The 26,484-nt window shown below is 40.9% G+C and overlaps 1 protein-coding gene across 2 annotated transcripts in view; it reads left to right on the forward strand.

Moving 5' to 3' along the window:
• Cracd (capping protein inhibiting regulator of actin dynamics) overlaps nt 1-26,484 on the forward strand; it is a 255,404-nt gene that overhangs the window by 129,573 nt on the left and 99,347 nt on the right. For both annotated transcript variants that reach the window (XM_046465908.2, XM_046465982.2), the window contains exon 2: nt 2,694-2,842. The gene's annotated coding sequence lies outside the window, so the exon portion shown is untranslated. The remainder of the gene's footprint in view (nt 1-2,693; nt 2,843-26,484) is intronic.

Genomic DNA, 26,484 nt, shown 5'->3' on the forward strand with positions numbered 1-26,484 from the left:
CTAGCAGTTCTACTCCTAGGAAGTAGAAGGAATTTACCCAAGAGAAATGAAAGTACATGTGCACAAAGACTGTACAAGAATAGTTATAGCAGCTTTTTTCAAAGTAGCTCCCAAATGAAAACAATTGAATGTCCATCCATAAGAGAAGGCATAAAAATATGTGCTATTTTCATAAAACAGAGTATTTCTCAAGATTGAAACAGAGCAAATTGTGGACAACAATGCAGATGAATCTCAGAGATATTATGCCAGGTGCGTAGGGACAAACGTGAAAGAACAAATTCGGATTGGGCCCGTTTAGTGAAGCACAAGAATAGGCAAAACTAATAGATGGTATTGAAAGGAGAACATTTCTGTTGGGGTGTGGGGATTGACTGAAGGGGGCACGGGAGAACTTTCTGGAGTGATGGAAATATTCTATATTTTTATTTTTGTTGATGGCTACACAGCTGGATCCCTTCACAAAATGTATCAGATTGTGGGTGCTAAGAGTGTTGCATTTCATTGTAAATTTCACTTCAAGTTGGAAAAGCAGAAATTTATTCTTATGATTTTCTGTGAAACCTTAATTCAGAATGGCACATTTTAAAATACGCTATGATTTCCATTTGGTGAAATTTCTTGAGATCTACTTGATGGCCTGTGTGGTCATTTCCTATGAATGTTTCGCGTATGCCTTCAAAGAACATGTAGTCACAGTTGTCGGGTGCATTCTACCACATAGGTGACTAAAGTTGCTTTTGTGGTATTCAAATCATTTGAATTTTTATTTGATTTTTTCTTTTGCTTGTTCTGTGAGTTACTGAGAGACATGTGTTAAAATCTTACGTAATCTTCATAATCTTGGACATATTCATTGTAGGTACTTTAAAGACTGTGCCCTGTCTCCATTTGGGCCACCTCTGGGTTTGCTTTCATTGCCTTTTCTTTTTTCTTTTGGTACTGGGGATTGAATCCAGCGGCGCTGTACCTGAGCCACATCTCCAGCCCTTTTTTGTATTTTATTTAGAGACAGGGTCTCACTGAGTTGCCTAGGGCCTTGCTTTTTCTGAGGCTGGTTTTGAACTCGTGATCCTTCTGCCTCAGCCTCCCCAACCACTGGGATTACAGGCGTGCCCCACCACAGCTGGCTCATTGCCTCTTTCTTGAACCGCATCCTGGTATGCCCTGGAATTGCTGCTAGGGTGTGGTACTACTTGCAGGAGTTGTAGATACTGTGGACGTGTCGGTTTTTCTTCTGAGGGCTTACTTTTGCTTCTTTTTTAAATTTTTTGTAGATATAGATGGACACGATGCCTTTATTTTATTTGTTTATTTCTATGTGGTGCTGAAGATTGAACCCATTGCTTCATGCATGCTAGGCAAGCACTGCACCACTGAGCTACAGCCCCAGCCCTTACTTTTGCTTCTGATGGGCATTTGGAGTAGGACAGACCTCCCTAATGGACACAGGGACCCAGGGACTGCGCTGATGTGAGGCTGGGTGTGGTATTCTGTGGGCCTTCACCCTCAGGTGCAGACTTCAGCACTACTGGAAGCATGGCTTATTTACCTGGACACCTTTGGTGGGCCCTGAACTCTAATTGTCACCGCCCACCATGGGGACTGTCCAGGGCTCTGTCTGTTCAGCGCTCAGGCCTCTCTGCTGCTTTCTGCCTGGTTCACGTCGCCTGCCAATCTGCAGATGGGCGAGAGGCAGAATGTTAAACGGCTTCTCTTCTGGTTCCTTCTCTCTGGGACCTTCCTTTCCATCCTGCAAGATGGACAAAAACTCCGCTCACATTTTGTGTTTCTAAATAGCTACTTTTTCCTGGGCTTCTCGGCAGCTTGGCCTATACTTCTGAAAAATCAGTAGTGTCTCAAAAGGAAAAGTAGTATGGGATGAAATGCCAGGCTTTCTTCAGTGTCACCCGCCGCTCCGAGATCTTGCCTGGTACGTCCCGAGTAGCCTTCCAATGCCTTTAAACAGGTTTTGGACGAAATTTTTGCCTAACTGGCACAAGCTAGTCCCTCTAGGGACATGTGGAGGACGCCCCCCACACCCTGAGACTTGGAGGGGCTTCTTTCCATATTATTGCCTCAGAGTGTTGTCTTGTTCCACTTGTTTTTACAAAGGACATATTTGAATCAGGAATTGTTTCCTGGACATTTCCCTCCTCCGTTCCAGTTAACATCTGCTGTCACCATGTCATCCAGGGGAGGTAGGTGTAGGAGGGATGGTGTATCTTGCCTACAGGGAGCTTCTGAACCTAGCTAAATCTGATTTGTGTCTGAATAAAAGATGCCTTTGCTACCTCTGAGGAAAGAGATAACCTAAGGATTCCCGCCTTCTCTCTGCCTTCTCTCAGCTAGGTAGAATGGGTGTGTTCTGGCTCCTTGGATTTGGGCTAACCTACCATAAAGAGTGAGTCTGAGAATTCTGTGCGTAAAAACATAGATGTTTTCAGTGTCCACGGGTGTGATTCTTTCTATCTCCTCAAAAGTGGAAATAGTTTATACTAAATATTTTTTAAAACCCTACAATAAATTTAGGATAAGCCATGAAACTTAATATTACTTCACGTGATTGAAAGCCTCAGCAAAAACTAACAAAAGGGCATGGCTTCTGTACTGACTTCATCAAGAAATGGAAGGCAAAGAGATTCATCTTAAAAGACCTAAAACGTTCTTGATGTTTTATTTTTTCTCAACAGTTCACGAGAGCAGTGATTCCCAGGCTTCCTCAATGATGTTCCCCATTTTCTGACACTCTTACCACTGAGGTCGAATTTTCCTTTTTACAAGAAGAAAATATTGGTGAAGGATTATCCAACCACAAAAGGACTTGTGTCTGTTACGACAGGTAAGTCACCTGTGTAGAGGATGGGTGGGAAGTAGCTCATGATCTAGGAAGGACAGAAGAGCATTTCACTTATTGAATGGGAGTCTATAAGTGATAGTATGTAGTTCACTAAGCATCAAGCTAAGGCACCCTTGTCACTGTGATCTTCTAATTCTAGAATGAAGTCCCAGCCCTTCAACTTACTGAGTAATCTCAGACAAGTTGCTTATATTCTCTGAACCCCAGTTTTTTTGTTTATAAAAGAAAAATTCATAGGAAAATCTTTGCAAATGGGGATGATGGGCATATAATATAAAAAATGTCATTGTCACTGATTATTGTTTTGTGGCTGTTACAAAATCTCTTGGAATAGTTAGTGGCCACGCCTCATAGTGATTTTGGACCACAGGGCTGGGTCCTCCAAGTGCTGGGAGGGGGAGGCCTCCCTTCTGAAAACAGGATAATTACATTCCTATGTCTGCAGGAATTGTTTCCTGCAGGTATCTGCCACACACTCTTTGAAAGTTGGGGGGAAGGATGGAAGTTAAAAAGATCTCATGGCAAGCATTGTGTTAAGTATTTGGGTACATTAGTTCACTTAATCTGTACACCAAGCCTTGCAAAGGGGTATTATTTCTACTGTGACATTTCTTCTCAGGTGATAGGAGCCCTTAGGGAGTCACTTAAAAGAAGGTTTAAAAAAAAAACCCACTCTCGGTTATTTTATTTTTAGATATTTTACTAGATGGTGGGAATTGAAATTTTTAATTATTTCTAATGTTCTGCAGTGTACATAGGTGGCTTCTGTAATAATTATGTGATTGTTTAAATATGAACGATGAATTGAAAAAAGAAAATGTTTGTTGAGTACCTCCAGTGAAGTAGGTCCTGTTTTAGATGCTTGGTCCCATCAGTGAACAAAGCAGGCACGGATCTTGCCCTTCTTGGACTATGTCCCAGCATGAAGGGAGACAGTATAAATAATGCACATAACAAATGTGTTATTAGGATATTAGACACTAGCAAGAATATGGAAAAAAGAAAAAATAGAGCAGAATAAGGGGAATTGGGAGTATTTGAAGGTGGACGGGTTCTCATTGTAGTGTTAAGTTGAATAGCTAGAGGCTCACTGAGGAAAGATGGCATCTCCCAGAGGAAGCAGCTAATGCAAAGGCCCTAAGAAGGGAGTGTAGCTGGTGCATGCCAGGACAGAGTAAGTGGGAATTTGGAGAGGCAATGTCAGGTCCAGAGGAAATCATGACATTTCCATTGGTTAGATACTGTCTCGGTCCATTTTCTGCTGCTATAACAAAATACCTGAGACTGGGTGGTTTATAAAGAACAGGAATTTCTTTGGCTCATGGTTCTGGAAGCTTAGAAGCCCAAAAGTGTGGTCTTCATGCGGATCATCTCATGGAGGAAGGTGAAGGAGCAACAGAGGCAAAAGCAAGAACAGGCCAAACTTGCATTTCTAGTAGATACATTTTTGCACTGATTAACCCAATGCCGTGATAGGGATGTGACCCAGTCAGCTCTCATTAAGCCCCACTGTTGCATTCAGAATTAAGTTTCCAACATGAGGGGTTCACATTCAAACCATGGCAGATACACAAGAGAAGTTTCCTTCTTCCCTACCTGGTCTACTTGGGTGTGTTTCCTCTGCAGTGAAAACACACATGCACACACACATGCACACGCGCACATGCATACACACATACATGCGCACACACTAAGTAAATTAGACCTGCATCACCACACTGCTTTGCTACGCTGCCATCACAATGTACCAGGAACCACGTGGTTACAACAGAATTGTATTATTTCATGGTTCTGTAGGCAAGTCCAAAATCAAGTTAGGGTCATGCTCCCTCTGAGACAGAGGCGGGGATCCTTCCCTTCTTCCTGGCTTCTGGTGGCGCCTGGCAGTCCCTGATGCTCCTCAGCTGGCACCTGGGTCACTCCAGCATCTGCCTCTGTTGTCACGGGGCTCCTCTGCTGGGTCTGTCTTCAGTGGTCATCTTCCATCTTCCTGTATGGGCACCCACATGTGGGATTAAGGGCTCACGCCCTTCCAGTGACACCTCATCTTAACTAATTACAACTGCAATGACCTTATGTCCAAGCTTATGGTCCCTCTCTATGGAACAGGGATCTTTTCAGGGAGCCATAATTAAACCCGCCATAGTCATCCTAAACACTTAATAGAGATTACCATTCCCGTCTTCTAAGTGGAGAAACCAGCTCAGAAAGTGCAAATGACTGGCTGAAAGTCAGAGTCAGCAATCCAAAAAAGCCAGATCAAAATGACCCTGTGCCACGTGCCATGTGACTGTGATATCAGGATGGAGCTGACGGGGAGCTGCCCTGGACTGGGGCTGGAGTTGCACCCAGTCAGGATTGTAGTCCCTTCCATGTGGCCCAGCGCTCCCACTCAAGGAGCCCTGTCTGCCTCCCACTCCCACTTTGCCTGTTTCAACTCAAAGCCTGAGAAACATAGGAAACAGATGCTTCTTTTCTCTTTTAGGACTTTTTCCAGGAAATAATACTGCAATTAATTTATGTGGCTTACAGAACATTTTGTGACAAGAATACATTTTCCCCCCTCACATAACATGGGGAAAAAAATTGTGTGTGTGTGTGTGTGTGTGTGTATGTGTCACGCGTGTGTGCATGCACAGCTCACTGAGGTAGCTGGCTTATTGAGGAGATTTTGAAAGCATTTAATAAATTTTGCTTTTCATTACATTTAAAGACCCCTTCTAAATATGAAGCTTGCCTGGCCATTTGTGAGTCTGAACCAACACCAGAGCCGTATTTTAGACATAGTGTTGAGAGGTACACCTGAGAAGAAGAAGGACACATCAGAACAGAATGCAACAGTGCCCATGCCTATGAGGACACATAGCCCTCAAGTGACATCCCTGGCTGGGCTGACTGTGGACGAAGTGACCCGAGGTGGTTGTGCTGGCGCAATGTCTAAATCCTGGTCAAGGAAAGCCAGCACGCAAATCTGAGTGTTCAGTCTGGGATGTGAGATAAAGCTGCAATAGGAAGAAAATATCCCAAGGTCAAGAGCAGAAAGAGTAGAGATGCACCAAGAAGTTAATCTGAGGCAAGGTGAACGGCTGAGGCGCTGGTGGGTGAGGGCTAGGGAGGCCTGTCTCACCAGGGCTCCAAAGCCACGATGGGTGTGGACAGGGCAGGTGGCAGACAAGCCTGGTCTGCCTCTCCTGAGTGGGCCGTGGTTTCCTTTCAAGGTCCCTTCTTGTCACCTCTGTTCTAAATGTGTTTTGATGCCCCCTAAGCTACAGGGTTTCTTCCCTGAACGGCAGCGTGCTTTGGATCTCTGTGTTGAAGCCTGTATTCTTCTAAGTATAAAAAGGGCAAAAAAGAGAAATGCTGCCTCTTTTCCAAAGATCATTCTGCTCTCTGTTAACATTGACTTGCTTTGATCTGAAAGTGTGTGGAAATTGCCCCTTTTCGTATCCTCCCACCCCAGTTCGCTGCTTCCTGCAGCCAGCTAGACCACGCAGGCCTGTCAGGCTTCGTCAGGTAGACACAGGCCTATTCAGTTGGCTTCGGGTGACCCAGCCAGCACTTGGTCACTGTAGATCAACAGTTGCTGTTCCTGCCACTACTAATGCTGACTGTGAAGTTAGACTTGTGGCCAAACAAATCAGGGGTCACTGTTTTGAATTACTTCTGTGCTACAGACATCTGGGAAATACTGTGCTTTTCACACACAGAAAGGTCAAAAGGTGACAAATACTAGAATTGAGAGACCTCCTTAATCCCTCTTCGCTCTGTGGAATGGGAACAAAATCCTCCCCTTGTTTCCCAGTGGTGTTAGATTGTTGATCAACGAGAAATGATGAGTCTTTTAATTATAAGACATTTTTTAATTATTCAGGTGAAATCCACGTACCGTCAAATCAATCATTTAAAGCAGACAGTTTGGTGGCATTGAGTACATTCACAGGGTTGTACAACCATCACCACTGTCTCATTCCAGAACATTCCCATTACCTGAACAAAAGACCATACCCTTTTAGCAGTTATTCCCATTTCTTCCTCTTCTCAGCTCCTAGAAACCACCCATCTGCTTTTGGAATTTTCCTATCAATTTATCTGTTCTAGATATTTCATGTGAATGGAATTATACTTAAGTGGCCTTCTGTGTCTGGGAAAACATTTATTTCTAATTGCAAATCACTTACTGTTTTTTCAGTATCATTATGTGAGGAGAGTTGGGGTGCTATGGGAATGTTAATTTCTTTCTAATTGGGACTTCCAAGAAGAAAACCCCTTCAGGAGTATCTGCTCCCCTTTTACAGCTTAATGAGACAAAGAGCGGTTTGGAATTAAGTTACTTAAAATGTGACGATATAGAGAATTTGACTTTTCCTTAGTTCATTTCACGTGGGGCTCAATCCCATCCGGTGTTTTGCCCCAAACCCTGACTCACGCCATTGTTCCAGTGGTCTGAACTCCAGTGGATCCCATCATACAAATGAACCTGTAACTGATATTTTGGCATTGGGATAGCTAGAGATTATATTGCTAGTCTAAGCAACAAAGTGTAGTCTCTCCCAAGGGAGTTAGATGATACCAGCCGTTGAAGATGAAAATTTGAGGCATACTTGACACTGTCATCTCCTGGGGGTGCTGGTCCCTGGTCCCTCCTCCCGGCTCTCCTGGGTGAAACTGCTCAGGGAGGGCTCAAGGATGCAGACGGAGACTTGAAATGTGATCCCTCTCCCCATCTGCCCTACGTAACCTAAGACTGCTGCACAGACAAAGCTGGCAGAGAATTGGGAAAATGGATGTTGCACAAGGTTCTGAGGGCAACGAAATTCTTGTTAAATCCTTCTGTGGTGGCAGAAGAACTTCTGGTACTGCAGAGGCAAAGAACTAGGTTGATGTAGTTCGTGCTTGTGGCCCCGCGAGGGCAACCTCAGCAAGCGTCTTCTGTAGACCTCCAGGGAGGACAGTGTGATTCACAGGCACCTGGGGGACCACAGCTAAATGCAAGGCGAGTGCTGGCTTGTCTCCATCAGATGGTGATTGTCATGCTCTGTGTTACCTGCTAGGTAGGACTGAATCATGACTCTGCTCCAAAAGATCTCTTCCAGGAACCCGAAAATCCAGCCTTCAGAGTAACCGGCAGGCATACTGTGATTCCTCTCCCACCTCCTGCTTCTCTTCCTCTCTCCCTTCTTCTTTTACAATCTGGAGCTTCTTAGGGGCCAGACTCTGTGCTAAGGACTAAGGATGAAATAAGACCCTCCGTCCAGGAGTTCATGGTCACCCCCTCGGCTGCATCCTGTTCTGCCCTTACAGAGATCTCTAAGTAGTTGGGTTCTGTCTGTCTCTCACTGTGAGATGCCAGCCTTCCTAAGGCTAGAGTCCTTCCGGCCTTTGAGCATGGCCCTAGCAGATGCTTAGGGCAATACAATGTCAACTTCACTGAACTGAATTCAGATATGTAAACAGATAACAGGATAAAATGTGATTAGTGATATTTGAGAGAGTTTTGCACAGAGTGCTGGAGAGCACAAAGGGCAAAGTAAACAACTGCCCCAGGGAGCCAGGGCTTCCCAGAGGTGTCACCGGAGCCCTCCTGAAAGAAGAGAAGGTGTTTGCCAGACTAGCAGGGGAGGGGGGGCACAGTCTCCAGAGGTCATGCTTTGTGAACAGGCTCCGTGGGAGGGGGGCCTTGGGTCCTCTAAATCCTGCCTTTGCTTTCCTCAGTGTAACTTTAGAAAATAGCTGCTTAATTCGCCAGAAGCTTTGGCTTAAGCCTAGGGACAGTGTAGACATCTCTTCTAGAAAACGGTAGGCTTAATTCCTCTAGGAGCTAGAAGCCAGAAAAAGAAAAAGGAAAAAAAAATGGTTGAATCTCTTATTTCTAAAATGCCACCTATTTTATATTTAAATAAACAAATATAAATAAAAAATATATTTCTTTCTCTACATTGGCCCAAGTATAGCCAAGATGTCACTTCCATGATCCTTTTTACCATTGGAACAAATATGCCAAATGCCTCCCACGGAAAATGTGAGAAGGCACTGTTCTGGATTCTAGGCTTACGAAAACAAGCAGTAAGGTAGGTAGGTTTTGCTTCCATCAACATTGACACCAAACACACAAAAAAACTAAAGTCAGCATAGAAATGATCCTCCATTTATTACCAAAGCAGAATCTTTCAGTGATACACATACACACAAAATTAATATAGTGCTTTGAGATAAATGCGCTCTAATTCTGAACTAAATTTCAGAGGTCCAAGAACAGTGAAGAAGGCTATATTTCTCTGACTGGAGGATTTACAAGGGAAAGGAAAAAGCATCTAAACCTTATAGGACACACATCTAAACTTTATAGGGCTGGGGATGGTGGTGCATGCCTGAAATCCCAGCAATGGGGAGGCTGAGGCAGGAGGATCACAAGGTCAAGCCCCAAACAACTTAGTAAGACCCAGTCTCAAAAATAAACAAAAATAAAAAATAAAAAGGACTGGGGATGTGGGTCAGTGGTAAAATGCCCCCAAGTTCGATCCCCAGTACCCCCACTCCAAAAAAAGTATTATAGAATCTCAGAAAGTTCACTCCATGCAGAAAAATATCCTCAAAGGGAGAATTTAAGACAGATTTTTCTTAAATTTTATATTGAAAGTAACGTTGGGCTGGGGTAGTGGCTCAGTGGTAGAGCACTTGCCTAGTATGCATGAGGCACTGAGTTCGATTCCCAGCACTACATAAAAATAAACAAATAAAATAAAGGTATTGTGTCCATCTATAACTAAAAAAAAATTTAAAAGTATCATTATAAATACTTACATTTTATAAAAGTATATATATATCTATACATCATTTTCTTTTCTTTTTTTGTGATAAATGTTGGTATTTTACTAGAACTGGAACCCCAACTTTAATTTGTATTACTGCCCAGATGAGGATGGGGTTTACCAAGGCTTGAGGTGCTCCCCCCTATGGAAGCGACTCAGTCCTTGATTTGGGTAATGTCTACTTGCTCCCTCATCTCCCAGCTTGGGATGCCTTGGGATGCCCTTCCTCTCTTCTCACCTGTCTCTTCTAGTCAAAGCCTCTCTGTCCTAAAAGGAAACATTGGACTGCCATCTCCTCACAGTTCATCCTCTGACTCCTCCCCTCCCAGAAACGAAACACCCCCCCACCCCCACTGCCCCACCCCCTCAACTCCCACAGCAGTTCATTCACCTCGCCTAACCACCATCTGTCTGTCTTTCCCTCTCTCATATGCAGAGTTTAAGCTCTATGTAGTTCACAATTTCTGGTAAATGTATCATGTGTCCTACTAAATGACAGTCTCCTATGTCATGCCTTCCGCCCTTGTCCCAGGGCCTATCACAATATTCAGTCATAAAGGACACTTGGACATGATTCAGTGAATGAGCTCAGTTCCCATCTAGGTAAATGCTCACAAGAATACCTGCACCTCTTTGTGCCATCACTGCCCACGAAATAACTCATTAAACCTTTGTTTCTCAGAGTGAATTCCATACTTCTAAAGAAAGGCTTAAGGAGTATTCTTTAAACTGTCTATGGTTAAATACTTTGGAGGAAATTATAATATAAACAAAGTTCAGCAGGGTTCTTCCTTGAAAGACTTCTTGAGGTACAGATGGTCAGAAGGTGATCCTGGGAATATTGTTTCCCAAATTGTATGTCCACAGAAACCTTGATAATTTTTCTTGGAATGGTATTAGTTTTCTATTGCTGCTGCAACAAATTACCACAAAGTTACTGGCTTAAAACAACAAAAATGGTAGTTGAAGAGGTCAGTGGTCTCAAGTGAGTCGGCAGGGCTGGCTGCTTCCTGGGATAGACTCCCGGGATAGACTCCCTTCGCTTGCCTCGTCTGTACTCTGGAGGCTGCCTGCTTTCCTGGGCTTGTCTCCGCTTCCTCTTCTTCAAAGACAGCCAAGTAGCATCTTGCAGTGTCTCTCCCTCCTCTGTGACCTGTGCTTCCCATCAACCATCTCCTCCTGTGACTCTCACGTCCTTGGTTCTTACTTGTAAAGACCCCACGACTCTGTCGGGCCTCTCCAGATCATCCTGGCCCATCTTTCCATCTGAACGTCCCTAACTTCATCCCATCTGCAGAATCCCTTTTGCCTTGTAAGAGAACATTGTCACATGTTCCAGGGCTTTAAAAGTGGACGTGTGTGGGCGCAGTTATTTCACCTGCCCCAGGTCACGTGTTTTCAGCAGCTCAAGGGAAGCACCACAGCCACCATTTGGGAGGCTATTCCTGAGGGAAAATGAATTCTCAGTGGTGGAACAACCAGTCTACAACCATGGATAAACTGTAGGCTGTTCAAAGAGCAACCTCAGCAGGGACAGCCATAAAGACCACTGAAGGCCTCTTCTATGACAAATTTCAAGACCTTTCACACTCAAATAAATGTGAGCTTATTATATGTTGAAAGAAGCAAAACTCATTGCTCTGGTAAGTTTACTCTCTGTTTAAGAAAGTGCCGTGCGGGTTTTAACTATGAGCCGTGGCACAGCCATTACTACAGATTTCAGCAACCGCTGTCCAATATTGCAGTCACCAGGTAGGGCATCATGTACACGTGAAGTAGGAGCACAGTGTAGGAGGAGGTTAATCATGTGCCTACTTGTGGGAGGAGGCTGACCACGAGGAAAAGTTGAGAGATGAAAAAAGATCAAGGTAACCTAAGAAAAATATTCGACTTCAAATAAGTAAAATGAGAAGATTTCCTGATCTTAGAAAAGTGAACTTTTTCCCTACAAAATGGAGGCATGAAAGATATTTGAAGATAGAGGGGAGTGGCATAGGATTAATTAATATCAGCCTCCCTTCACTCCAGATGATCCTAGAGCACGGGACTTTGTTTCTTTTTGTGCAAACCAGTGTCCAATTCATCTTTGAGAGCCCAACTTAGCATATTGTTAGGATATTACTGTAATGTTTGTTGGGCTCCCAGGAGGATTATGGCAGTTAGGCCCTTTCTGAATATCACAGTAACTGTTGGGTGCTGTGTGCACACCTGTAATCCTAGCGGCTTGGGAGGCTGAGGCAGGAGGATTGTGAGTTCAAAGCCAGCCTCAGGAAAAGTGAGGCACTAAGCAACTCAGTGAGACCCTGTCTCTAATAAAATACAAAATAGGGCTCGGGATGTGGCTCAGTGGTCAAATGCCCCTGAGTTCAATCCCTGGTACCAAAACAACAATCAATCAATCAATCAATGTAATACCAAAAGAAAGGGTATGTGGGAAATAAAGATCAAATGTATGCTGTGAAGTAGACTTTTAAAAATTTCAAAGGTCACATCTAGAGATTTTCTTCATTCCCAAATTGTTCATTTCACTGCAGTATATGATTTCTCTCCCCAGAGATGCAGTATGAATGGAGAATAACACACGTATACTGAGATTCAGCTGTTGATATTGAGTTCTGAGAATCATTCTTCAACAAAATTGTAAATTGCTACTTCTCCTTTGCCTGGTATTATACATATATAATCTCAGGGACTCACTTTTAACATAGTCAAATTGGCATACTCTAAATCAAAGTACGCTTATAGGCAACTATACTTTATTTAGAAAATTAGGAAAAAGTGATCTATCTTCCTTCCTTCCTTCCTTCCTCCCTCCCTCCCTCCCTCCCTCCCTCCCTCCCTTCCTTCCTTCCTTCCTTCCTTCCTCCCTCCCTCCCTCCCTCCCTCCCTTCCTTCCTTCCTTCCTTCCTTCCTTCCTTCCTTCCTATTCCAGCACTGAAGCATCCTCCAGCGTGTCTTTGTTGAGAATGTGAATTTGCTAGGGTAAGCTATGACTTATACTCTGTTTGCATAGGCTGATATCATAGACCTTTGGGCAGTCAGTAGGTAATTGATGACTTGAATTAGATGGAAAATACACCAATTTGAGCACCATAAAAAATCAGTGTGGTTAGACATAAAATGAATAGAAACAGTCTCATACATAGTGATCTATCTTGATATATTTTCCCATCTCTTTACTAACATTCCATGATTAGATGGGTACATTGTAAAAGGCAAAGTCCCAGGCATTATTTGCATTAGACAGTGGTAATACATTTTACAAAGGAGAACGTGTGACTGGTTTCAGACCAAACCAACAGAGGGCATTTGTAAGTCAAGCCCAGGAAATTATATCCAAAAGCAATATCGTGCCATTCACAGCAATCTGGTGGTGCTAACGAAAACAGCAACAAAAGTAGCAAATCCTCAAAATATCCAATTCTTCAGTGATGATGGGATTTTTAAGGTTAGCAAATCCAGAGTAATGCAGCTAAAAAGAAACACAAAATGAATCAAAATTGAACAGGAAAACATTAATATTATACCTTGTTTCAGAGATAGGCAAAAATGAAAAGTAAAACCATAAAACCAGAATGCTATGGTCTGAATATTTGAGCCCCCACTCCCTAAATTCCTGTGTTAAAATCCTAACTTCCAAGGTGATGGCATTAGCTAACCAGGCTTGGTGAATAGGTGATGAGGGAAGAGCCTTCATGAGTGAAATTTGTGTCCTTATAAAAGATGCCTCACAGAGCCAGTTGGGCCCTTGCATCACATGAGGACACAACTAGAAGGTGCCATCAGTGAACCAGAAAGTGGGTCCTCCCTGGACCCTGAATCTGCTGGAGCCCTGTATGACTTCTCAGTCACCAGCACTGTGAGAAATAAATTCTGGTTTTTTTGTGAGCCACTAGTCTATGGTATTTTGTTATAGCAGCCTGATTGGACTGAGACACATGGGAAATACAGTTCTCTGAAAGTGGATTAACCCCTTGCAGTAATTTAAACCTCTTGATGATCTGGCCAATTCCAAATGAAGAGATGACATTTCTGTGGACTCTGTTTAGTTGTCATAGCAATAACTTCAATAATATTAAGAGTGGAAACAATAAATTTAGGACTTTTTAAAGAAGAGGCATCTTTTCTAATGTTGATTAAAAAGTGTTTAAAAAAAAGTTTTCGGTTGGATGTTTTCTATTTGAGATTTTTTTTTTTTTTTTGCAGGTGATGTGAGTCCTTTAAAAATATAAGGCCTCAGGGCTGGGGTTGTGGCTCAGTGGTAGCGCACTCATTTGGCATGTGTGAGGCACTGGGTTCGATCCTCAGCACCACATAAAAATAATTAAATAAAATAAATGTATTGTGTCCATCTACAATTAAAAAAATATTTAAAAAATAAGACCTTGGAATGGAAGAGATTGAGAAAAATATATTATTATTTTTGGGAAATACTTCATGATGTGATGTTGAAGTAGGGAAACCACTGCTCCAGAATAGGGGAGGGTAGTCAAAACACATATGTATAAATATGTAGAGAAGAGATCACAATTGCTTCATGGAAGAATATTGTATTAACCAGCTGGTCAAAGCTATAGAATTTCCCAAGATCAACAGTTTAAAGCTTATGGAAATGCAGGGAAATTAATGCTTCAGAACTGGTTGGGGGCTCAGTGGTAGAGTGCTTGCCTACCCTGTGTGAGGCCCTGGGTTTGATCCTCAGCACTATATGAAAATAAATAAAACAAATAAAGGTGTTGTGTCCATCTACAACTAAAAATATTATTAAAAAAACATGGTTGGTAGTAGAAAAGATCTAAGAGGTTTGAAGAAATATGATATTATGGTTAGATAATTTTAGGTGATTACTCACACCAAGGAGAAAGATGAGTGCCAAAGGAACCTATGGGTATGAGATAGAAAACCACATGAAATTTAATTTTCTAAAAAGATAAAACTTAAAATAGAATCACATGATAACAGGCAATATAGGATGATAAAGATGATCTGTATTAGTTTTTTATGTTTCTATAACAAAATACCTGAGACGAGGTACTTTATAAAGAAAAGAAGTGGAGGCGTAAGGACATAGTGTTAACTTCTGCTCTGCTCTGGTGAGGGCCTCCTTGGCTGTATCACATCATGGCAGATAACATTATGGCTTGAGTGTGTGTGGAGGGAGAGGTCACATGGTGAGAAAGGTCAGACTTGCTCTTTAACAACAACTTGCTTTCTCAAAAATAATCAGGGTCCCACGAGAGCTCCTATAATCCCTTCTAAGAGCAGTGACCTTATTATTTCTTTCTGGATTTCTTCAGGACTTAGAGATTCCATCACTTTTAATACTGCCACATTGAAGACCAAGCCTCCAACACATGAACCCCTGAGGGACACACCGAAATCATAGCATTGACCTAATTAATACAAATTTAAATGTCTCAGAGATCATTTTTGTTGGTTGAGGGTATTCTCTTAATAAACAACATCTATGAGAATGAATATCTACAAAGAATTTTGAGTTACTGGAAAAGAAATTCAGGAACAATAGAAAATGCTACTGTGTTTAGTTTTATAACTCTGTCCTTTTTATCCTGAGGGTGTTAAGAGAAATTATACTATAATAGCAGAATATGCATCTTTGGATATTAGAGATCATTTTGAAACATAATAGTTGAAATGTGAGAGGGCTGGAAATTTGGCAAGATCTATTTTTCTTATGCATGGTTTGGAGATGAAATAGTTTCCTTTAGTATAAACATTGGTTCTGCTAATAATAAAAAGGACAGTACCCCTCAACTAATCCTGCCTTTCCTTTTCAGGTATGAGGAATACAATAAATTTCTCCCCCAGGACAAGGGTCAGCAATTTGATGGAGACTGTAATTCAGTGGATGTCCAATTTCTATAGACTGTGAAAAGCAGTAATAATTTCAGAACTTTATTAGAGGCATCCCTTTGTTTCCTCCTTCTCACCCATTCTGTTACATATTATCTGCATCGAATAGTGAAAGGTAACGTGCTTGCTTTCAGTCCCCTGGCAGAGGTAGGACAGAGTTGGTAATCAAGTAAGGGGCCCGTTTATCCCCATTTCTGTAAACTTTCTGCTCACAGACTTGCCTGCTGTACTTTTCATTTCAGTAACATTTACCAAAGTCATGACCATGGAGGAAATTAAACTCACAAAGAATGTCCACCATGAGGCTCTGAGTGCCGGGGTTTCAGGTATGGTACAAAGTGGCAGCTCTGAGTTGCACATTAAAGAGACAGAAGCCATCTTTTCCTATTGTTTTTTACTGTGCAGAAATGCCTGGGTTTCCCCATAGGTAACTTGGACCATGACCTTATCCACCTAGGACACAGCAGAGCAGCCAGACATGATCCTCAAGCTGCAGCAGGCAAAGCAATGCCCCCTGCCCTCTAAACTGGACTCCTGGGGGAGCTCTTCCTTCTCAGCACCTCATGATTCTCTCTTTACAAAGTCTTGATCTAATTTATCATCTCACAGTGCAAGAAGAAGTTAAATTAGAAAGATAAAGCAACAGTGAGAATTGGACTCACCAACCTAACAGAAGTAATAAGTTCAAACAGGAAAGAGGCAAGTCGGGCACAGTGGTGCATGCCTGTAATCCCAGCTTCGGAAGCTGGGACAGGAGGATCTCAAGTTCAAAGCCAGCCTCAGCAAAAGTGAGTCTCTAAGTAACTCAGTGAGACCCTGTCTCCAAATAAAATACAAAATAGGTCTGGGGATGTGGCTCAGTGGCAGAGTCAGTTCCCGGTATCCAAAAAAAAAAAAAGAGGCCGAAAACTTACTTTTAAATGAGCAGAAATGTTTCAGGGCAGAAAACCCAGGGAAAGGGACATGCTGTCTTGAATATTTCAGTTTTTCTTCAAGATGTCATTTTATTGCACCTAAGCTTAATGATATTGGCCGAGATATCAAATGCTCAATTCAGTGTATAATCTAAAAGAGAAATTCCCATTTAAAATGCTTTAGTTTTGAAAGAAAAAATTGACAATGAGAGGGAAGACATTTAGTTAATTTCATCAACACCAGCTAAATTTGTAAGAATTACCCTAATATGTTGTATTAAATAGGAACTAAAATGCATTTTTATTGGTAATCATTAGAACATTTTAACTTTAGATTCTGATTTCAACTTTTTTTCCCCTGCAAAATTCCTCCCAGTTACTGAGAGGGAACTGGCAATGGTTGGATTTTTTTTTTTTTTTTATGTGGTGCTGGGTTTGAACCCAGGGCCTTGTGCATAATGAGGCAAGCACTCTACCAATTGAGCTATATCACCAGCCCCAATGGCTGGATTTACCTCACCTTTCTTGGCAGGGATGAAAAAGAGATGTGTAGAGAATAGTTCATTCTTGCTGGTTAATTTCCCACGTGTGATATAATGTTTGCCTTGTTTTAATTTATCTAGTATAGAATTTCTCTCCCTTCGAACAAATAGTAGGTTGAAAATAGCTTGTTTAGATGACACACTTTTTCCCTTTAGGAAAATAGAAATCAAAATTAGGATGATGAGAACTAGGGAAGACAGTCCTGCCTTGGCCAACCCTGGCTTGCCTTCCTCCCCTCCGGATCCTGCCCTCCCAGCACACACCCTCTGGCCAGGGTTTGACTTTTACAGTGTGTTTGTGAAAGCCAGGCCCCAGTATGATTTTCTGTGACTCAGACAATGAAGCTTTTACCACATCCCAAGGGAGGTTACAAAGATTATTAACTCTTCTCGTTTCCTTGTTGTGTAGAGTGATTTTTTTAATGTATTTTATTTTTCTTGATTATATATATGACTCCCTGGATCACATTTTTTTTCATCTTTTCCTATCAGAAACCACAGATTTATTTTATTGTACATCTGATTCATCTGTACAATTCTACCATTATTTGTTATTTTTCAATCATCTCTTATTTAAATCCTAGATAAACCTAATTTTATTTTTGAATGAAAAAAATTATCAGATGAAAGTATACCCACCTTACATCTTTTTGCTTTTCTTTTTTTTTTTTTGTACCAGGGATTGATCTCAGGGGCACTTGACCACTGAGCCACACCCCCAGCCCTATTTTGTATTTTATTTAGAAACAGGGTCTTACTGAGTTGCTTAACATCTTGCTTTTGCTGAGGCTGACTTTGAACTCGTGATCCTCCTGCCTCAGCTTTCCAAGCTGATGGGATTACAGGCGTGTGCCACCCTACTGTATGTCTTAAGCCATCATTTCTTTGAGACATGAGAAATTGTTCTGCTCATTGGCCATGAACCCCAAAAGGAGAGGAGAGGACCTTTTTTCCTGAGGAAATTGTTTTATCATAGGTCTTTGACAATAGAGGGTGGCTCTAACATATAATCAGGGAAGAAGCAGATCCAAAATGATCTCATTCCACCCTTCCATAATACAGTAAGATTTTGCGATCCGATCCCTCTGTTTTTTGGGCTGAGGATGCCATCTATTATGGAAGTAGGGAGAAAACATAGGAAAAATAAGAGAAAATCTGTAGGGTACACTTCATGCCTGTGGAGAGGCAGACACATAAAACTTTCCCCAGAAGAGCCCTTATTCTGTATTTATGAGTTTTTTTTATTACATACTGTGTTCAAAGTACTATGCTCTGTGTCACAAATATCATTTTTCTTAGAGCTGTGTGCCTTTGATGCCCATAGAATGGAAAAAGAACTTTTGTCTCTTCCTTTTGCTAATTTTTTTTAAACAAAGTAAGACAATATAATATTTGTGCCCTTGAAGTCGAAGGGCAATATCAATGGCATAGAAAAAAATAATATATTTTAAAATGAGACCACAGTATTAACCTGGGGCTACTAGCTTTTGTTTTGGTGACTGAGATGTAATAAATCTGAGCAGCCACAGATTGCTGGCATTCAGTATAAAACTCGCTCCTGTAGACTCACTCATCAGGTAGACTGCCTTGTAGTTTATCAGCTTCTGGGTTTCTGAGTGTGTTTGGGGGCTCCCCTTTTCCTTTGACATGGAGTGGATTTGGGGGGCAGTCAGTCCCACATCTTGACTGAGGCACACGCACGGCAGGCAAGACCATTCCTGTGTACAACAGGCCACCAGCTCCAACTTGGAAACCTTCATCGTAAGGACATTCATGTTCTAATGGCACCTTTTACGTGCTTTTTAAGTTACTTTAGGTGCGAGGAACAGGTGTGGTTAGAGAGAATCTGATGTTTCCAGCTTGAGGTCTTTCCAGTGTTGATGTGATTTATGCCCCACTCCCTAAGAACTCTCCCAACACAAACAAGAAACAACAGCAAGAAGTGTCTTTCCAGAGAGACAAGTTTTCCCTTCCTTGAGCTTCAAGGACAGATTTTACACCTGTAAAAGTTAATTTAAACTCTGACTCTTAGGATCCCAGTGTCTCTTTCCATACATCAGACCACCAGAACTCAAAAAAAAATCTTTTGTTCCCATTCATTATTTGGGAATAATAATGATTCTTATTTTTCTTACCCCCCCCACTTTCTTTTTGGTACTGGGGATTGAACCTAGGGGCACTTTACCATTGAACTACGTCCCTAGCCCTTTTTAGTTTTTTTCTTTTTATTTTGAGACAGATCTCTCTAAATTGCCCAGGCTGGCCTCAGTCTTGTGATCCTCCTGCCTTAGCCTCCCGACTCCCTGGGGTTATAAGCATGAACCAGCTTCTATTTCCTTTCAGAGAGTAGAAACTTTCTCATTCCAAAGTCTATTATTACCAATTTCATTACTGTAAGCCAATTTCACGTATCCATCTTGGAGATGACTCTGTCTTCTCTTTTAAACCATCTTAAATGTAATATCATTTCAAGTCCTCCCTTTCTGTGTGGCTTAAGCATTCACACAGAAAGTTCTAATAGAATAGCCAGTCCCCAGAGAACTGTCGTTTGTTATAGTATGCTGTTGACAAATGGAATTAATTTATTCTCTGTGGCTTTTTAATTAACCTAGAACTTAATTTTTTATATGAAATAGCTCAACACAATGAAATCTTCATTAATCATCAGCTGGAAACCCAGAAGCTGAGCCAGAGTAGGAAGAGGAGTGATTGTCTCTAAGACAAAGCACCCTGGGAAAGCAGATCTCTCTGCCCTCAGATCCAGAACGCAGAAGTTTCCCAATATGCTGACACTCACTTCAGTGACACTTTTAAGAAGCCACTTTCAACTAAATGCTCTTCAGATACCATTGCCAAAAACAAGGGGTCAGAGTCTTGGCCTGCTACAGCTTTTACTGCCTTCCAGAATTTTTAACATAAGATTAATGCAAATTTAACAAAAAGTGCACCATTGGTTTTTTTTTTTTAAACTAGACTTTATATTTTAAAACAATTTTATGTTTGGAGCAAAATTAAACAGGAAGTGTACAGACCTCCTATGTACCACATTCCCATAGAATAAATAGTCTTTTCGCTTTTAAAATTTACTTTTGGGCTGGGATTGTGGCTCAGTGGTAGAGCGCTCTCCTAGCACAGGCGGGACCTGGGTTTGATTCTCAGTACCACATAAAATAAATAAATAAAGGCACTGTGTTGTGTCCATCTACAAAAAAAAAAAAAGATTTTCTCTCTCTCTCTCTCTCTCTCTCTCTCTCTCTCTCTCTCTTTAAAAAAATTTACTTTAAACAATAACAACTAGACAAAATAGTGAGACTCCTATCAGAAAAAAGAAATGCAGTTTAATTGAGATATAATATATATATATATACACACACACAATAAAATTCAATTCTATACTTTTAAAAGTATAGAAATCATTTTTATTATATTCATAGCTAAGCAACCATTATCACAAATTTCATAATCAAAACTTTTTTAAATAATGGAATAAAAATGACATTTAAAGACAGAGTTTAAAGAAAAGGCCATTCAAAGCAAACTCTTGTCATTTGGGGGGATGTGTTTTGGTTTGGCTTTTTTTAAACATCCATATATTTTTATATGGACTAATGAGTGTGTTGTCTGTAATTACTTTAACCATCTCTTATAAGAATAGATGGCTCTGTCTCTTTAAGGCTGCCCACAGTGTGCCCAGGTGTGCTGTGACTCTGCTGTGTATGTACCTAACTGGACATGGTGGATGCGGTGGTGTGATGCTATCCTGTAACCATCTCTGTATTAGAACTTCTCAGAGTCCTGGGAACCTTTGAGCTGTTGGTCATTAATAGCCATTAGATGTCTTTGATTGCTGTGTACAAGGGTGTGAAACAGTAAAAGCATAAATTAATCAAATGTTAAATCTTATAAATTGCTATTAAATTAGCCTCTTAAGAGGCTGATCAATTACACTCTCATAATATAAGGTATAAGTAGGTATAAGTACCTACTTTCCCAAATCCTTCATTGCACTTAACATTATCAATTTTTAAAATTTGTTCCTAACATGACTCTTGAAAAAATGTTTTCATCCCCCAAGAATCTTTTTGGTTTTAGACATATTTTGGCCATTTTGAAACTTCTGGACATGTACTGATATCCACTATCGGTTCACCCACCAGCTCATCTTTCTCTTGTGGTTCACTAATACACTCACTGCTCCGTGCCCCCTTCCGAGCTAGAACTCACTTCTTCACTGTGCCCAGTTCCAGTGTTGCCCTTAGTCTGATTTAACATTTCTATCTCTTTAATTAAGCAATAACCCTATTGATAATTCTGCGAAAATAATAACATATATAATAATACACGTACAGCCAAACATGGTGCATGGACCAAGGATCTCAGCTAGCAGGAGGCTGAGGCAGGAGGATCATTTGAGCCCATGAGTTTGAGGCCAGCTTGGCAAGATAGCAAGACCCCATTTCAAAAAATAAAATGAAATTTAGAAGTAAAAACACATATGCAAGACTGTTTGTTGAAGCCATATTTGAAATAGCAAGAAATTAGAAATAATGTATTGTTCAGCAATGAGAAAATTGGCTAAATAAATCGTGGTGTCAACAGATAGTGGAAGGACAGGGTACCCATCTATTTCTGTCTGGTTCACATGTGCATGATATACTTCTATGTGAAAAAGCAGAAATTGGAATTCATCTTTTATTTGTAAAGTGTATTTGTAGATCAGCCTGTTTGTGTGTTAAATTAGGGTTGGAGGGCATTTTACTTTTTATTTTATATAATGCTTTTTTCAGTTGATTGGTTATGAGTGATTTTGACTTTTTTTCTGGTTTTCAAACTCAAAATTTTAAAAATTATCACTCTTAAGGCTTTCAAAGATGACAGATTGCAACAGTTTGAGCCAGGCTATCAACATACTGCCAAGTCCTTAAGGAACCAGCTTCAATGAATAGGTAAAAATAATTTCTAATAGTCTATCAGCAGTTTCTACAGAAAAAGGTGTTTCCAAAGCATATAGAAATACTTTTTTATGGTTAAATCTTTTGAAATATTTTTTCAGTTTTATAATCATAAAAGTAATACATGATCACTAGAATGTTTTTTTTGGGGGGGTCCCCTCACTTTTGTTGAGGCTGGCTTTATTTAAACTCATGATCCTCCTACCCCAGCCTCCCAAGCCACTAGGATAACAGGCGTGTGCCACCACACCCATCCCAGAAAACTTTTTGAAAATAAATGAGTGCAAGCATGATAATAAAAATTGTCTATGATTCCATCACCTAGAGATAATAGTGGGCTAAGTCTCAAAGCCTTGCTTATGCTGCCAATTTGAAATTTTGAAAGATTTTAATTTTATTTTCACTACAAGAACACCCTTCACCCTAACTACTTGTCTCATTGCTGAATTAGCAGGAGATACATACAGCATTAATGAAATTTCTTGAATAATTCCTACAGAAAGTTTTTGGTACTATTGCACATTAAAATAAAAATCTTAAATAAAAGAGAAGGATAGAACTGTTGAAAGGTTTCAATGAGGGAGATTGACAGGCAGACATGCTTACCAATCAAACCCCACAACTTAATATTGTTAAAGAAGGGAGTAGAGGTGTCAGCGATCAAACCAGCCAACAAAGAAATTTCTTCATTTCTCCCTTCTGCTGCCCTACAAGGGCAGCTGCCATAATCTGTGGCTGGCCAAGAATGGAAGGGACCATCACCAAACACCAGAAGCCCTTGTGTTGTTCGGTACTTGGAGAGTAATTCTTCACTGAGTGATTCCTACAATTTGCCCCCAGTTCTAGGAAGAGCAGTTGGATTATGGAGTTGTTCCTCCTAAGGTTCTGATCCCTAATGGTGCTACTTAAGTCTTCTTTTTCCATTCAGGCTCTGGGTCTTGAGGTCCTAGATTGCCTTCGCCCTGCAATCTTGAACTGCATATGGACCTGTGTCCCCAGAGGCAATAGCACTGAGTATTCTTGACTTCACAGCCCTTATTAGTCTATCATCCTGAACTTCAGGAACAGCTCCAATATTTGTGGGGTCCAGTGCAAAATCTTAAGAATTTAAGATGGTGAATGCAAAGCATTAAAACTAGTGAAGGGCCCTTTGCAACTGCACAGAAGGTTTACCCATTAAGCTGGCTCTGCCCACCTTAGCCTCACTTCCTGACCGGAAGTATCCTGTTACCAAGAGAGGATGCACAGGTAGTACCCCCAGTCCTCCTCTTTTTCCTCAGAGTACATCTAGTACTTTCTCCAGACAGGGCCAGTGGCCTAGTAACTTGTGAACAGAGTTTCTCGTTGAGATGATGGAAAGATGTCAGCCACTGCAGTGCATTGAGCTCCATAGAGACAGTAAGGGGCAAGTAAAAGCCATACCAGCGACCCAGCCTCGATGGGGAAAAACAACTTAATATGGGCAAAGGAGTTCCAGGAAACCTAGAAGCAAAATGTCACCATGCCCAATCTTTGTGCAAACTTTCAGGGAGGAGCACAAGAAGGAGCACCCGTGTGCTTTGGTCACCTTCTCAGAGTTTTCTGAGAAGTGCTCAGAGAGGTGAAGACCATGTCTGCTAAAGGGAAAGGAAAATTTGAAGACATGGTGGAGGCTGACAAGGCCCATTATGAAAGAGAAATAAAACCTCTGTCTATACTAAAGGGGAACACAATAGAAGTTCAAGGTTCCCAGTGCACCCAAGAGGCCTCCGTTGGCCTTCTTGTTCTGTTCTGAGTATCACCCAAAAATCAAAGGATAGCACCCAGCCTGTCTATTGGTGATGTTGGAAAGAAACTGGGAGTAACGTGGAATCACACTGCTGCAGCTGACAATCAGCCTTACCAAAAGAAAGCTCCCGGGCTGAAGGAGAAATAGAAAAAGGCTATTGCTGTCTCACAAGCTAAAGGAAAAACCCAATGCAGTGAAAAAGGGAATTATGGAGGTTAAAAAAAAAGAAAGAAAAAGAAAAAGAAGGAAGAGGAGGAGGTGGAAGGTGAAGAGGAGGATGAATTAATTTGCTCTAGAGTCATTTTTTTCCTTATATATAAAGCATTTAACCACCCTGTACACACATCAGTCCTTTTAAAGAAAAAAAATGAAATATAAGTTTGTATAAGATTTGTTTTTAAAATGTACGGTGTTTTTTTTTTTTTTTTTGGGGGGGGTGGGTATAAATACTAAATGTGTCTTTAGAAAGCCTGTCCTGGTGGTATTTTCAATAGTCACCAACCTTGCCTGGTGCAGTATGGGGGTTGTAAATTGGGATGGAAATTTAAAGCAGGTTCCTGTTGGTGCACAGCACAAACTGGTTAGTTACATATGAGGATGGTAGTGTTTTTGTCTTCAGTTGTCATGATGAAGCTTATACAAAATAATTGTTGTTCTGCTCACCGAATATCACTACTTGCAAAAAAGAAAGAAAGAAAGAAAAGAAAATTGCATCTGTTTTGTTGAAATTCTAAATGAATGCTTCTAAGTAAATACAGTTGTTTGAAAAATTAGTATTGTCCTTTCCATAGGTCCAAAATTATTCTTGTGGGAAAGCTAGACTGCCTTTCGCCCATTTTTGGTCACGTGAATTATTACAGTGTTTATCTTTTCATAAAGATAAAAGCTTTTGTCTGCATACCCTGAAAGTCACGATGAGAGTAATGAAAGTTAAATTGAGAATATTTTCATCCATAACTGAAATTCCAAAACCTTAATCAGTGGGTAAAGAAGTTCACAGAGCCCACTTACGTTTCCAAAGCGAAGAGTAACCAGCTCTACTCACAGCATGAGATTATTAAAATCAGACGATCTCTGAAAGTCAATCCTGGAAAAACTAATAGCAAAATTGTTCTCATCTTTACATGAGGACACTATATTTTTTAACTGCCATTGCCATGTAATGGCAGTTATATTTTGTAGTTCTCATGTTGAAGAAGACCCGGGAATGTGTCCCCAAAAGCGTGAGCTTAAAATATAAGACTGCCATATTCAATTTTTTGTAGAGATTTGTCTCATCGAAGATTCTGAAAGTGCTGCCTGTAAATGCCTTTTCCCATTTATCTAAATATGGACTGCTCAGAAAACTTGAGACTCCATTAAAAGTATTTTTACTTAATTGGGCCAGCTTTTAAAATTACGATGCCACATTTAAAGTAGGGTATATTTTCCTTTATTGTAGTTTGCCCCTTCATAAATCAGAATAGACACGAGGGAAAAAATTTGCATCTGTACCAATTATCCAGCTTATTTGATTTTGATTCTTCTTCACAAAACCCAGATTCATTCATTAGAGTCCTGTTTATCTGCTGAGCAGTTTAGGGAACCATTTGACAATGTTGTGGTTTTTGAGATCATTCTCTTAAAGTGCCACTGTTTTAAAAATATCATTCTTGTAATTTTTACACACTTTTGTGACGGAGTGCTGTTTTATTAACATAATTTTGACTTGGATTCTTTCTATTTGCATTTGTTTGTATAATCTCAAGAGGAATACTAAATACCTGAGTTCCAGATAATACTAATGAACTAATAATTGCAGAGCTTTAAAAAAGAGAGAATGACGGACAGGTGTCCTGCTGGCAGCTGGAAGACTTCCAGCTGCCAGCAGTGTCCTCCCTGGAGGATGCAGCCTGTGGCCCACGAGTTGGAGCCTTCCTCACATTCAGAAAACACTGCTCTCCTCTCAGATGGATACAGCCCTCTGTCAGGGTACCTACCTGGCAGGTCTAAGTGGCAGGCAAGCTGGAGACACCCACCTGAGCATTCTTGGCTGGGCATCCTCATACAGGGAACAACCTGTGTAACCTAAACAGTGCCACACCTAAGGAACACCTGGCTGATCCTTGCCGTGGAGTGGAAGACTGCCAGCCTGAAAGGTCCCTTTTCCTTTAGAGTTCCCACACGACAGTCCAGATCCCTTGATCTGGGGTCCTGGAGTACCTAGGCCTCTGAGGTTTGCACCATGGTCTGTATCTCCTTGCCCTTCTTATTGGTTGTTTGCTTTGGTTGTATTTTAAAAGTTCCTTTTCTTATGATTAAAATTGTCTATTATTGGGATCTGATAATCCATCTGCTTCACTGAATGAGTTTCTTCAGTAGCAGGCAGACAGATCTGTCAGATTCCTGTCTTTCTGTTCTAAGTTGGTGGGGTTTTAGATCTCCTAAGAGGATGCATTTTTCAACAAATAAAAGAATTTAAACCAATAAAAAAGAAAAATGGATCATTATAATCCTCAGAGTATTTGGTCTAGCTTTGTTTAAGCTCAAGGCAGGGGAAGGTAAGGTTTGAGGCAAGAGAAAAAAAGAACCATAGGCAGGTTCTTGAAAGGTTTAAAAAAATAATAATAATCATGCTGGGTTTGTAGCTCAGTTGTAGAGCACTTGCCTGGCATGTGTGGGGCACGGTGTTCGATCCTCAATGCCACATAAAAATAAATAAATGTGTCCATCCACAACTAAAATTTAAAAAACATTTTAAATTAGATCTGACTTTAATGATTAAA

This window comes from Marmota monax, unplaced genomic scaffold (assembly GCF_021218885.2).
Source record: "Marmota monax isolate L192 unplaced genomic scaffold, Marmota_monax_Labrador192_F-V1.1 WCK01_AAM20220418_F8-fsc00025, whole genome shotgun sequence".
NCBI lineage: Eukaryota > Metazoa > Chordata > Mammalia > Rodentia > Sciuridae > Marmota > Marmota monax.